Below are 15,009 nucleotides of genomic sequence, written 5' to 3'. Positions count from 1 at the left end.
TCCTATCTCTGACTTTCCTGAATACCGAGTAAAGTTTGTGCTTCTAATTGCGGTTCCTACTTACCTATAGCATTAAGTTTCCCCATTGCCTGGTATTCTAAAAGAATAAACTTTCTGAGGGTGAGGAACCAGATAAGGATTAGCTGGTTCTCTGGCTCAGGGTCTCTTAAAAGGCAAGACGACAACAGTGACTAAAATTTGACCGAGATACTTAATAATTTCACCTGCATCTTTAAAAACTATTGGTGCCTCATATAGGATTCTAAGTAGTCACGTTTTATATTTTTATTTTATTATGAAGTACTTTGATTTAAAAAAGGACTGGTGAGGTTTTAGTAATTTCAAATTTAATAAGGTAAAATCTATTTTAATATACCTGACTTGGCAAATTTCATGGCACTCTGCTTACTAGGCTGTATGAACCTATTGCTGACAGGTGTCTTATTGCTGCTCAGCATTACAACAAATTGTAGTACCTCATATTTCTTGCCCTGGAAATATGAAAATTAAAAATATAGCTTCAAGTGAATGAATATTGCTTTCACATAATCATAAAGCTAAAGAGGAAAATCTCAAGTAGATCCACTGTTTCTGGGATCTAATGCTCATCCACTTTAATGCCCATCTAGTATCATCTTAGTTGCATGTCTCTGTGTTATTATCTTTTAAAAGTGCTGCAAGATCCCTGGTGGCAGTAGGCAGCAGAAATGCTGTAGGTTCCTGAATGGTGGTAGCGGCCATGTGGCAGCAGACAGGGGCCCTGGGAGCAGCCAGTCCCAGGCAGAGATGTCTGCCGGTCATGGTAGCTGGTCCCAGGCAGGGAGACACATGGTGGGCGGGCAGGAGACAGAAACATGAATAGCCACGACATGTAAAATGAGGTTAAATATTTATTAGTTGAGTTACGGAGGGGAAGGCAAAAGGGGAGAAGCGGGAGTGGGGGGGGGGGGAGAGGGAGAGAGAGAAAGAGAAGAGGACTGAGAGAGAGAAGAAAGGGGAAGAAGGGGAGTGTGTGGAGCCAAAGGGAAGCCAAGATGGCAAGAGAAGGAGAGGGGTCACCTGGGGTGGGTGTGGCTTGTCTCTTAAAGTGACAAACAATAATAACACTCTGTGTCTCTGGCACAAAATCTGCTGCCATTTACAGCTCCAGTGGGTCAGCTGAGGGCTCTCTCTCTCTCTCTCTCTCTCTCTCTCTCTCTCTCTCTTCTCTCTCTGTAGGCAGTTTATATTCACATATCTGCAAAGAAAAATAAATACATGGATATTCAAACTTAGAGAATTATGAGGTGATCCCAAAGAGGGATCAAAAGCTCTATGGAAACATGACCAGAGAAGAAATATACCATAATATATAATCAGACGTTAAATGTATGTTTAAAAATTACAAAATTAAAGCCTGTTTTTAAAAAGTATCAACTTACCTACACACACATCTCAAGCACTTAAATTAATGTCAACCAAGATTGCTCTATCATTAAAAGATCTCTTTCAAATTTGAGAGAAAAAATACGAACATATTAAAGTAAACCAACCATAAAGCAATCCTAGATTGACCACAATCTAGGGCAGCTGAAGATCTTTAACAGAATCCAGAACAGTGAGAAGAAATAAAGCCACAATCACAACATCACAGAAGAAGAATCAGTGTCATGACAGGACTAGGTGAACACAAGATCTAGGAAAGAATCCATCATGCCTAACATGGTAAGCTAGCAAGTCTCAATTCTGACAGAGGGAAAGATAAGAATAAACAAAAATACAATCAAACAGAAAAATAACAAATTAAATATTAGAAAAACAGATGCCTCAAAACTCTGGTTACATGATACAAACTAACTGGCAGGATTGAAGGGTGGATGTCATTGACAAGTAAATGGAAGATGAAGACAAGCTGATACAGAGACTCCAGTATCTGAAAAGGTAGAATTAAAACAAAAATCAGAGATAGCTGAGCCCTGTGAGCGGGAACCCAGATGCTTAGCTCCCCAGGGGCAGCCTGGTCCAAGGCTCCAGTGGTCACAGATATGGTGGAGGATGGTAGCTGGTGTGTGGAGTTCGCTCAGAGTCTTCAGGGCTTGGAGGTTGAGAGCAGGGCAAGGGCCTAGAGAGCTGAGTCCTCCAAGCAGGAACACAAAAGTTTGCCTCTTCAGGGGCAGTCTGAGTCAAAGCTCCAGTGTTCACAGATGTGGTGTGGGTCAAAGACCTGAACATAAATCCAGCCACAGTGAACCTCATAGAAGATTAACTGGGAAACACCCTTGAAAGCATGGGCACAGGACATCACTTCCTAGATATAACAGCAGCAGCACAGACACTGAGAGCAATAATTAATATATGGGATCTCCCGAAAGTGAGAGGCTTCTGTAAGGCAAAGGATATAGTCACAAAAAAAATGGCAACCTACAGAATGAGGAAAGATCTTCACTAACCCCACATCACACAGAGGTATGATCCCCAAGATATATAAAGAATCCAAGAAACTAGACATTAAATTATCAAATAATCCAATCAAAAATATGGGTTACAGAGCTAAACAGAGAATTCTCAAAAGAAGAATTGCAAATGGATGACAGACACTTAAGGAACTGCTCAACAACCTTAGCCATCAGAAAAAAGCAAATTGAAATGACTCTGAGATACTATCACCTGTCAGAATGACTTAGATCAAAGACATCAGTGATATCTTATGCTGCAGAGGATGTGAAGGAAGGGGAACACTCCTCCATTGCTGACGGGAATGTAAACTTGTACAATCACTTTGGAAATAAGTGTGAATTTTCTCAGAAAACTGTGAATCAATCTACCTCAAGACGCGACAATATCACTCTTAGGCATATACCAAAACATGCGCACTCATAACACAAGAACATTTGTTCCACTTTGTTCATAGCTATTATTCATAATAGCCAGAACCTGGAAACAACCTAGGTGCCCCTCAAACAAAGAAAGGATAAAGAAAATATGGTACATTTACACAATGGAGTACTACTCAGGAGTAAAATCAATGACAGTTTGAAATTTGCATGCAAATGGATAGAAGTAGAAAAAAAAAACATCCTGAGTGAGGGAACCCAGACCCAGATAGACAAACATAATATGTACTCATTCATAAGTGAATATTAGATGTAAAGCAAAGAGTAACCAGCCTATAGTCCATGATTTCAGAGAAGCTACGAAGAAGGAGAACCCTAAGAGAAACACAGATAGATTGGCCTGAGAAGGGGAAACAGACAAGATCTCCTGAGAACATTGTGAGTGTGGGGTGGAGAAGTAAAGGAAAATGGAAGGAGAGAGTGAAGGGAGAAGAGGAGGGAGCAAGAGTACATGAATGAACAGGATGCTCAAGAAGTGGGAAGTACAAAGAGGGAGAGAAAGGAAAGAGCTATCTTGATTGAGGGAGCCATTAAAGGACGAGAGAGAAACATGGCTCTAGGGAAATTCCCAGAAATTCACAAAAATAGCTCCAGCTAAGACTCTAAGCAACAGTGGAGAGGATGCCTAAATTGGTCTTCCCCTGTAATCAGGTTGATGACTACCCTAACTGTCATTATAGAAACTTCATCCAGGAACTGATAGAAGAAGTTACAGATCGCTACTGTGAAGCACTGGGCAGTGCTACTGCAGACCAGTCCAAGAGAGGGAGGAGGGACAGTATGGGCAAAGGGGTCAAGACCATGGTGGTGATAACACAGAAACAGCTGACCTGAGCTACTGAGAGCTCGCTGACACTGGACTGAGAGCAAGGAACCTGCATAGGTCCAAACTAGACCCACTGAATGTGAGAGAGAGTTGTGAGGCTTAGGCAGTCTGTGAGGCCACTTGCAGTGGGACCAGGATTTATCCCTAATGCCTGGATTGGCATCTAGGATCATATTCTCTTTAGAGGGTGGCCTTGCCTAATTTAGCATAGATATAGGGAGGAAGGCCTTGGTCTTGCTTTAAATGTAGTGTCTGACTTTGTTGACTTCCCATGGAAAGCCTTTCCCTTTCTGATGAGTAGATGGGTGGTGGGATGGCAGGAGGCAAGGGAGTGGGAAATAGGATAGCTATGTGAAATGAGAAAATAATTTTATTAAAATAAATTCTTAATTTAAATAAAGGAAAAACAAATTGGTTAGATAACAAAAAGAAGCCACAAGACATTTGATTAATGAAGAATAAAATCTTCTAGAAGATATAGCAATTGTTTAATATATGTGTAAGCTGTGTATGTGTGTGTCAATGTCTGTGTGTGTTTGTGTGTGGGTGAATGTGTGTGTGTGTGTGTGTGTGTGTGTACCTAACATTGGGTATGACAATTTCATAAAGCAAACTCAACGGACGTAAATGAGCAGAAAGTTTCTAATACAGTTAGTTGTGGGTGTGTTACTCTGTTTTGAAAACTCAACGAAGAAACCTCACAGTTAAGCTACACCACAGACCAAGTGGACTTAGCACACATCTACAGAACATGGAATCAACATATATAGAATTTGCAGTTCTGCTCAGTGGCTCAGGAAAAGTTATCTGAAGTAGCATTTTGACCAAAAATATTTTTATCAAATATTTAAAAAAATCAAAATAATTTCTGGTATCTTTTCATATCATAGTGGAAGAGAATATAAATTAATAGTCAGTCAAACCACAGAGGCTATTCAATAATCAGAAAGTTGACACTATGTTCTTTTATGACCACTTAAAGTAATCAGCTAGAAAACCTGGAAATTACTATAATCAAAAACCTAAACCACATACTATCAATACAACAAAGTCAGTTGTAAAAGGAAAGGTTATAGTTAAAAATACTTATACTGAAACAACGGAGACCTCAAATAAACAACTTAAAAACATATCTCCAGGTCTTAATAAACAAGAATAACCTAAATACAAAAGGAGTAGACAAAACACATTAACATTATTACAAAAAATAAAGAAATATATATTAATGAAACAAAGAGATGAGTTTTGGACAAAGAAAACAATATTAACAAAAACCTAGCCAAAAGAAATGGGAAAAAGGCAAAAACTAATAAATTTAAAGATTAAAGCCAAGCACCATGAGGGATACTAACTAATCTCAGAGAATCCTTTGAGAATATTTTGAAAAACTGGCATTACAAAATCTCCTGAAAAATATAAAAGAAATAAATATATTCCCAGCTATATAATCCTTCCTCAAATGAAATTTAAAATGTATAAACAATGTAATCATATCTATAACAAACAATAAAACAGAAGCAGTAATAAAGAGTTTAGCCGCTAAGAAAAACACAGGATATGATGAATTGCCTACCTAATTCCACTACTAAAGAGGAGCTCACACGGTTTCCCAATCTATTAAATAGATAAAGAAAGAAACTAAGCCCATTTTGCAAAACCAGAGTCACCATGATACTAAAACCAAACAGTGACAATAACAAACAGAAAGCTGTAGAGAAACTTCCCTGATACATTTCTATGCAAGCTATCTTCAAAAACAAAACAAACAAAAAGCCCACTGAATTGAAGAGCACATTAAAGCATTCACACCCTATGACAAAGCTGACTTCTTAGGAGGGATATAAGAACAGGACAATGCACACAAATCAATCGATGTAGTGAGACTCATTACAGATATAAGGACATGATTACCTCACGTCCTTAACTTCATGGTTAGCCCAATCACTATAGAAATAGCCTTTGACAAAGGTTAAATAGAATTCCTGGACAAAGCTAGAAACAAAGGGACCTTCTTTTTATGATAAATTCTATGTACAACAAACCTGTACCCAACTTTGTACGAAATGGGGGAAACCTGAAAGCATTGCCTATAGTATCTGGAGTGAGAAAATGGATGCTTTCTACTCTTACTCAGTATCACTCTTAAATTCCTACTAAATCAATGAGGATTCGTTTCAGTCAGGTGAGTGTGTGTGTGGGTACGTGGAGAATTGTCCCGGTTGTTAATATGAAAAAATCCAGACCATTGTGGGTGGCAGACGATCCAAGGCCTGAAAAATGCAGAGAGCTGACGGAGCACAATCAAGTGAGCACACCTGTGCTCATTTCTGTCCACGCTGGACTGCGGATGTCATGTGACTTGACCAGCTGTCTCCAGATACTGCTACTTGGGCTGCCCCACCCAGGACTATCACCTGGAATTGTAAGGTAAGAGCAACCCCTTCTCCACTAGATTGGCTTTTCTCAGGCTTTTTATCACAACAGCAGAAATAAAGCTGGAACGCCTGTGTAAAATTCAGTGCAAAGTGGATTCAGGAAGTTACCTGCAACTGTGATTGCAAAGGAGCGTGAAAAACTGCAGTGCAGATGATGGAAACAGTCAAGAGGCGTCCACAGAACTCCAAGTGCTCAGACAAGGTCTCTCTGAATTTGAAAACATGATTTCATGAAATTACAAACTTCTTCACAGCAAAGGGAGCAGTTGTTTGAGTTAAGAGAGATCCTACAGCATGGAAGAAAGTCTCTGAAACTATCCTTATCGCAGGGATTAGTAATCTAGACTATACAGACCTCAAAAAGCTAAACACCAAAAAGTTAAATTATTCCACCAATTCATCGACAACTGAAGTGAACAAACAGTTCTCAGAACAGGAAATAACAGTTTTCAATACAAGTGTGGAAATTTTTTCAATATTATTATTTAATATTGATTAATTACATTGAATATTATTATTATTTAATGTTGAATAATATTGAATAATTTACATAGACATGTAAATTAAAGTACATTGGGGTTTTGTCTCACCACAGTCAGAGTGGGAAGCAGGAAGAAAATTAATGCCACCAGATGACCATGAGGATATGGGCAAAGGAGAACTCTAATACACTGCTGGTCATAACCTTTTTCTTACTAGAAAATATTTGTGTTTTCTAGCAGATTCTCTACATAGGAAGCAAAAATAGAAATATTCAATATTTAAACATTTAACTGTTTATCAACTAAATCTTCATTCAGTACTTTTCCTGTGTCAATATCCTAAAAAATGTTATTTTATTTTTAAAGGGCCTTTTTATTATTTGTCAGGTATTATCATGCATTATACTAAATATTGATAATCATGACAATGAATAAAAAGTTTCTGTTCATGGAAATTTTGCAAATCGTATATGGAGAAGGATTTAAGGGCCAATTTTTTTGGAAAGCCAAAAAATAATATCTATAATAATCAGCAAGAATAAATATATCATATTAAAATAGCTTGACTCATAAGTACATATTTCATTCATTTTTCTATGTATGTATATTATAAAAATAATACAAAATATACAATTTGCAAAGTCAAAATACTTTTTCTTTGGCATCATATTTTGAACAAAATAGAAACTATCAGTACTGACTATTTTCTCGCATTTTCAGGAACACAAGTTAAAACGAAGTGAAGAAACACCTTGTCTCTTTTCTGCATTGGGGAATACCATTCCCCAATTCTTTGGTGTTAACGAGAAAGCTTCAAGCCAGCAATGAATGGAAGTTCAAATGCTGTTCTTTAGACTCCCAGAGTCATTAGCTTGAACACGTGCATTTCTCTCTCCAGCACAGGGCCAGAATTCTAATTCCATCGCTGAAATGGAACTTTCTTCCTCCAGATGACAGAGAAGATCCGTTTCAGGGAAGCACAGAAGCTACCTTCTGTGCCTGCGGCTGTCTGATGGCAGTGAGGATGAATACAGCATTGCAAATGCGGTATACATATTAGATGGGAAATGGTGATGGTACCATTATTCAAATTGTCCTTCATTATTTTCAGTTCAGTAATTTTTTATAGGCCATGCTTGAAATAGCATTATGCAATCTACAATAGATACTAATTGAAGCTATGTCAGCAGTTAGCTTTCTATGAACCAGTTTAACTCCCAAAGGGTTTGGTTTTCATCTTCCATAGTCCTTTGGTATCAGGACTTTTCTATGAGCCTTTAATTGTCCATGTGTGTGGCTGAGGGATTTTATTCTTCCTTGATGAAATTAGAAGGCAAACCTAACGAGAAGATTGTATTTACTGGGCATTTATTTGTTTGTTATTACCAGTATCTTGCATCGTTACCTGAATCTGAAGATGAGCCGAAGTGAAGGTCATATTTTTGATTAGTTCCATTTACCTGCTATTGGCAGGCACTTTCAACTCTCCATTGTGACAGGCTTTCTTTTAAGCCATCAACCAGTTCCCAGATCATGACACAGAGACTTCTCACTAGTTATGAATGTCCGGCCTCATCTTGTGTTTGCCCACTATCTATGACAACTTAACGGTTTCTCTTCATCTACATTTTGCCCCAGTGCTTTTAACCTTTCTTTCCTTCTGTATATCTAACTTTCACTGCTTTTGCTGTCTGGCTGACTAGTGGCTGCCCAACTTCTGGAATTTGGTGAATCCCTCTGTTTCTCCCTCATTCTTTCCACCTTCTCTCTGGAGCCTAGATTTCTTCTTCTACTTAGTCTCTTTGCTTGCCAGCCCCACCCCTGCCTAGCTATTGGCCATTCAGCTTTTTATCAGACCAGCCATGTATCTTAGGTAGGCAAGATGACACAAGTGCAACACATCTTTAACAATTAAACAAATGCAGTATAAACAATGTAACACGCCTTCACACAGTTAAAATAACATTCCACAGCCCTCTGTGCCCTTGATGTTACTGGTAAATTCACCATGGGACTGATATGGGATTCTCTTCTGTATGCTGTGAATATCATTGGTTAATAAAGAAGCTACTTTAGGCCTATAGCAGAGTTTAGGGGAACAGAGCAAGGTGGGGAAAACTAAACTGAATGCTGAGAGAAAGGAGGCGGAGTCAGGGAGAAGCCATATAGCCCCGCCAGAGACAGTCATGGCAAAAGCAAAATTTTACCTGGTAAACCACTACCACGTGGTGATACCTAGATTAATGGCAATGGGTTAAATTAACATGTAAGCATTAGTCAATAAGAAGCTAGAGCTAATGGGCCAAACAATTATTTAATTAATATAGTTTCTGTGTGATTATTTCAAGGCTGAGCAGGGAACCAACAAGCATCCCCATTGCAACATGGGACTAGGGAAGATTACTAAAATAGCATTTCCCAGATTGGTAGGCTTATTTTTCCAAACTGCAGTCATAGAAGGTGCTAGAATTGCAAGAATCACTGCTTAACCAATGGAGAGACCCTAGGCAGAGACAACCTGAATAGAGCAGGACTGGATAGCAGATTCTGACATAAAGGCTACAATGAACCTGAATAAACAACTACATTTAAGTAAACTTTCCCAATGTCTTACTAGTTTCCACTCCTCCCTACACTGCACTCAGCCAATAGTTCTTCTTATTACCCCAACAATGTATTTTAGGGAAAGGGGTCCACTGAATATCATGTCTAAAAAAACAAGCAAAGAGCAACAACAACAAAGCAATCTCTTATTCCTTCCTTAGAGGATAAAAACTTACAGTCATGTAGATTGAATAATTCTAGAAACTTGGTCTTCTGAAGGAGAACTGTACTTAACAATATCATGTTGAATGCTGGTAATTGGCTAAGCATAGATTTCAGATACTTTTATAACAGGTGACAACAATAAGAAAAAATCAACTGTGCATGTTAGTTCACTAGATGGTCATAATCATTTTACTGTGTTTTTTACATCAAAATATTATGCTGATCCTGGGGAAACATCTCAGTTGTTAAAGTTCTTAAAGCCTCACAAGCATGAGGACCTGGGTTTTTTTTGTCATGGTTTTCATGACAAACTCCATGCCAAAATCCATGCCCTAAAAAGAATCTGGACATAGTGGTCCAGGCGTATAACACCTGCAATACAAAAGCTAGCACAAACAAGAGGATCTTTTTCTGGCTCGGTGGCCAGCCATTCTACCCTAATTGATGAGATGTAGGACATTTAGTGACTCTATCTCAAAAGGAGGTGAGCATCATTTCTGAGAATGACAACCAAAGTTGTTTTCTGATCACCACACAAGAGAGCACATGAGCACACACACCTGCCTGAACATTTGCACCTGCACAGAGGCAAGCAAAACCACACTTTTTAAAAAGGCAATTATATTGCGTAGCCCACACTAAAACAAAAGGACAGGGCATGTCTGTTATCCCATGGGAAATGCTCCTGAATAGCCCAATGTGTCTTCAGTTTGGGAGGAAGACTATGTTCTTTTGTGGTCCTTGTGTTTCACCAGAGGCATCCCGTTAGTCCCCTGAGTGTGCATGGCTATCACTCTTAAGAAACAAGTAACTTTATTTCTGACTGAAGGTTGGTAGATGTCTGGCTTTCACACAATAGTTACTTAGTTGTAACTAGGCACTCCTCCACTTCATACAGGGTGGGAGTGTGAATTGGTTATTAACCTACTGGGAAACACCACACTAAAAGTTTGAATCTCCTCACAATATGTGATATGGTCCAGCACACTGGGATAGATGTGTATTGGCTTTGCCTCAGTACATCCAAATAGCTACTTTGGACCCCATATCTGTTGGGATTTGAGGAACAGGGGAGACATATCAATCATCCTGGAAGCTGAAGTTAAGGTTACAGTAAATTGAATATGGTAAATGAAAATAGTATTTTGAAATACTTTCAAACTGTCTGACTATAAACCTTAGAAAGATAGAGTGGGCAACAGAGAGGGCATGGCATCTAAATAGTGTTTATAGTTTCTTTAATGGAAAGACATTGGTATATATCATCCACAGAGATCCAATAATACAGCTTTATCTCCCTACCATGTAAAGGCAGCCTGGAGATTAAGACATGAAGAAGATTCTAGAAGTGAAGATAAATAAATTAAAAATAAATAACCAAGACATCTCATACTAGTGATCTATTCATATGGCAGTGTATATATATATATATATATGGGCCCCACATAAAATTAAATTTTAATTTTTGCTTCTTTTAAAATAGGAAAACATGAAGGACTTTGACAAAGTATACAGTACTTTGAAACCACTCCGATTTAAGCATAAAATCAAATGCACTATGCTGTGCTTCTGTGCTAGAACAATTATTTAAAGAAAACCCGGCCAGCACTAAAACCCATTTAAATAATTTAGTGGTAATGCACAAGCATTCCTAAAGGAACCACTCTCCTCCCTGAAAATCTACCACCTGAAAAGCAAGAAGAGAGGGCCAAGGGAGGGTTAAAATTACATATTCTTTTAATTTAAGACAACTTTATCTGCAATAATTTCATTTAGGTATATTATGTCTTAATTTTAAGTAAATTGGGTAAATGTTAAAATAGAAAGAGACAGTTAAAATAGACATCAACTGGTTAACATCTCATCCATATTATTTTCTTTAGGGCAAAGTAACGAGTGTAAAAGGCAGTACAGTCATCTCACGACATCACTATTTTGTCAAAGTCGGAGTGACAGAAGAGAACGAAGAAAGAATTGTGTATATAGCATGACACGTGGCTTGACGGATAAAGGTCTATTAGCTTTACAGAAATAGCTGTGTAGGTAGATGCAGGAGAACTGAACTATGTCCACATAAAAAGCAGCGGTGAGCAGTGCCTCTCCAAACGTCAGGGCCTGCAGAACCCTGCTCAGCAAGCCAGGGAATCTGCGGGGGAGTGCAGAGATCAATGTCATTATCCAGAAGGCATTACTGAAATAGATTTTAAATCCTTTGATGTAATTGCTTGCTGAGTTTGCCATTACCGCCGCTCCATCCGTCTGACTGATTGAAGGCCTTTAATAGCTCAAGTTTTACTGAGACTGCCAGCATACTCATGTCGGAACCCTAAAACGAGACAGATGTTTGATGTTTAATTTAACTAATATGGTGTATCATGAGTCAACAAAACACATTCTGTGTTAATGCCCAAAAAACAGGTGAGGGACAGCAAAACATGCAGCGCTAATCTCACTGTCTCAGCAGACAAGCCTTTGCTCTTAGGAATATTAACACGCGCTCTGATTTGAAAACCCTGAGGCATTTTTTTCCTGCCCTTGAGGAAAGCAGTCTTATTCCGCTGGAGCATTCAGGACAGAACGCAATGAATAAATTAGCAGTGCATAAAATCCTCAAGTGAAGTATAAGAAACATTGGACAGATGAGTGTGTGTGTGTGTGTGTGTGTGTGAGAGAGAGAGAGAGAGAGAGAGAGAGAGAGAGACTGAGACAGAGACAGACAGAGACAGAGAGAGAAAGAGAGAGAGAGAGAGAGAGAGAGAGAGAGAGAGAGAAAGGCACTATATGCTCCACTGTTTTTTGACAAATTCTTTGACTTTGGGATTCTCTCTCATTTTCTTTCTATAGGCGCCTCAGGAAAAAAAAAAAAAACAGTATCTTGCAACATACTTTCAAATTCCCTATCTTTCTGAGGACCGATTTAGTCAAAACTGTACTTACGTTATAATTGCAATTATAAATTATAAATCAAAATTATAAATATATCTAGAAAAAGCTATTTCCTTCTCCTAAAGAAAATAGTAGTTGTACAATTTTTGTTCTTTCATTTTGAGATTAGCTAAAATTACAGTATATCTCCCTTTCCTTTTCTCCTTCCAAACCCTCCCAGTCTGCATTGCTCTTTTTAACCTACAACCCCTGCTTTTAGTGTTATTACATAAATATATATGAATATATACATATATATATATATATGCCTAATCTGTATAATGATTCATGTATGTATGTTTTCATGGTTGACCATTTCATTTTTTAATATTGTATCTCACATTATTGTCCAAATTCTATAATTTTCTGTATTTCTGTTCTTTTTAAAGATTTTTTTAAATGTATTCTTCTCTCATACAATACATCCTGACTACAGCCTTACCTCCCTCCAGTACTCTCGATGCCTCTTCACCTCCCTCTCCTCCTCTGACTCAGAACAAAGTAGGTCTCCCAGGATATCAACTGATCATGACATAAAAAGTTACAATAGGTCCAGGCACAATCCCTCCTATCAAAGCTGGAGGACCAACCCAGTCGGAGGAAAAGGGTCCCAAGAACAGCAAAAGAGTCAGATACACCCCCAAAGCTACTGTTAAGAGACCCACAAGAATACCAAGCTACACAATCACAACTCACATGCATAGAGGACTTAGCACAGACCCATGCAGGCTTTGTGATTGCCTCCTCCTTCTTTGTAAGTCCCTATGCACCATGCTTTACTTACAGAAGATTACATAACGTCTGTGATCTTTCTGTCCTAAGATTTAGAGCTAAGACTCGTAACTGTGAGAGTGCAGTGGGGAAGAAACAGACATCACAGCATGCGAAGAGGATTCAAATTCGTACCAATGGCATCAGCCAACATCAGGTGAAGTCTTGTACTCCAAGTCCGCCAAGTACACCCTGACCAATACTAGATTTTCATCTTCATAACAACTTCCAATAAATGGGGAGGAGCTGTTGTTACCTTGTTGAATAAATACCTAAAGAAGGATAAGGGATGTAATTTTACCCATATTTAATTGTTGACTAGTTAAATCTAGATCATTAGGGGTAAGCTAGTCAGTTCCCAACTTTCAAAGGTTAAACTGTCCCAATCGGCCAAAGACTTGGATTCATGGGCTTTGGGGGATGCAACTTTTGTCAGCCTGAACATGCTAAAGGCTTAGATATTATTTGCAGGAGTTCATAAGGGGTTAATTTATCTTTGAATGATCAAAGTTTAGATGACCTAAGTCAACATGTTGATTCATCAGTAACTGGAACTGATCTCCCTGACACATTTCTATGTTTTCAGCATATTCATTTCAATGAATGGGTCATAAGGTAGCAGTGACCAGCATTCTCCTGCTGTAGCTGAAAGATGTGCCTGGAATTTTAATACCTCAAAATCTAGGAATAGAGGTAAGACGTGAAACTAATTTGAACAGAAAGTGGGTACAAAAAAATGTGAGCCTTCCTTAATGTGAGTCCTGACTGTTATTTTGATATTTTCGAAATAATGACTATTTTTACATATGAAGATATTAATGATTACAAATCATTAATTAATAAATTGTCACCTTATTTATTTGAAATTCTGATTATACTCATTCTTCTCTCTTAAAAATTTGGTGTTTTCAACAGTCTGATTAGAGAATGTCCTTAATCAAATCTACTGAGCTATGTTTCAGGTACTTCATTTGGCACATTTTCTTTTTCAGCATCATCAACATCTACAGTTTTGTTAAACTTAAAACAAACCCCATAGAAGGACAGCCCCACTGCTCTGTTCTCCATTATACCAGCGTCTGTTCATAGTCTCCAAATACTTTCCACTACAGGATCTTTCCTTTTTCCCCAAACACTACACACTGCTATAATTTTGACATAGCTGCTCTTTGAGCTTGCTAATTACTACTGGGATTAGCTTTTTTACATAAATCAATTCAAGATTTTGTGTTCTAAGTATACTGCTCATCATCACTCACGGCTAAGTGGTTAACTGCAGTTGTTTGAATTGTTTTAACCTGGAATTTATTGCAAAGATTCAGGGAAATGTCAGCTGAAAGCTAACGGGGCTGACAGGGCTTGATGTTAAGGATTGTTCATCCACATGCCTGGAAGCTAGTGCCAATCATAAGCACTGAGCACATAATTTTTCTCTCTCTAAAAATTTACATTTAACTACCAATGTAGTGGATGACATCTGGAAATGATGGAGTGAGAGGTAATTATTGTTAGATAAGGTCATAAGAGTAAGACCCTGGTCTGAATCTGTTGTTCTCCTTACATCAGCCTGTTCTCAGCCCATGCTGCCATAGGCAGAGGAGGAGAAGAGCTGGGTCTTCCACACTCACATTCTCAGGGTTGGCTCTCCTGTGCTTTCAGTAGCAGCGCCATATCTGCTGTGCTGCCCAGACCAAGTGCAGAGCCACTTTTTGTGTTGTAACTGGTTAAGGAGTCAGCACCCTCACCATCTCAATCCACTCCCTGCCTCTCTTATCTCTCCATATCTGCCTCGATCCACAGGCTCTGAACCATTCTTTCTCTGTCTCTCTCTCCCTCTCCCATAACACACCTCTGCTTACTCTAATAGTGCCCATCTGACTGATACTGCAAGGTACCAGGTTTGCTCATGTTTTTTCCTTGGAGCCTGG

The sequence above is a fragment of the Myodes glareolus genome, chromosome 20 (assembly GCF_982192425.1).
Source record: "Myodes glareolus chromosome 20, mMyoGla1.1, whole genome shotgun sequence".
In the NCBI taxonomy this organism is placed as follows: Eukaryota; Metazoa; Chordata; class Mammalia; order Rodentia; family Cricetidae; genus Myodes; species Myodes glareolus.
The sequence above is the reverse complement of the archived record's forward strand: the minus strand, read 5'-3'. Positions refer to the sequence as shown.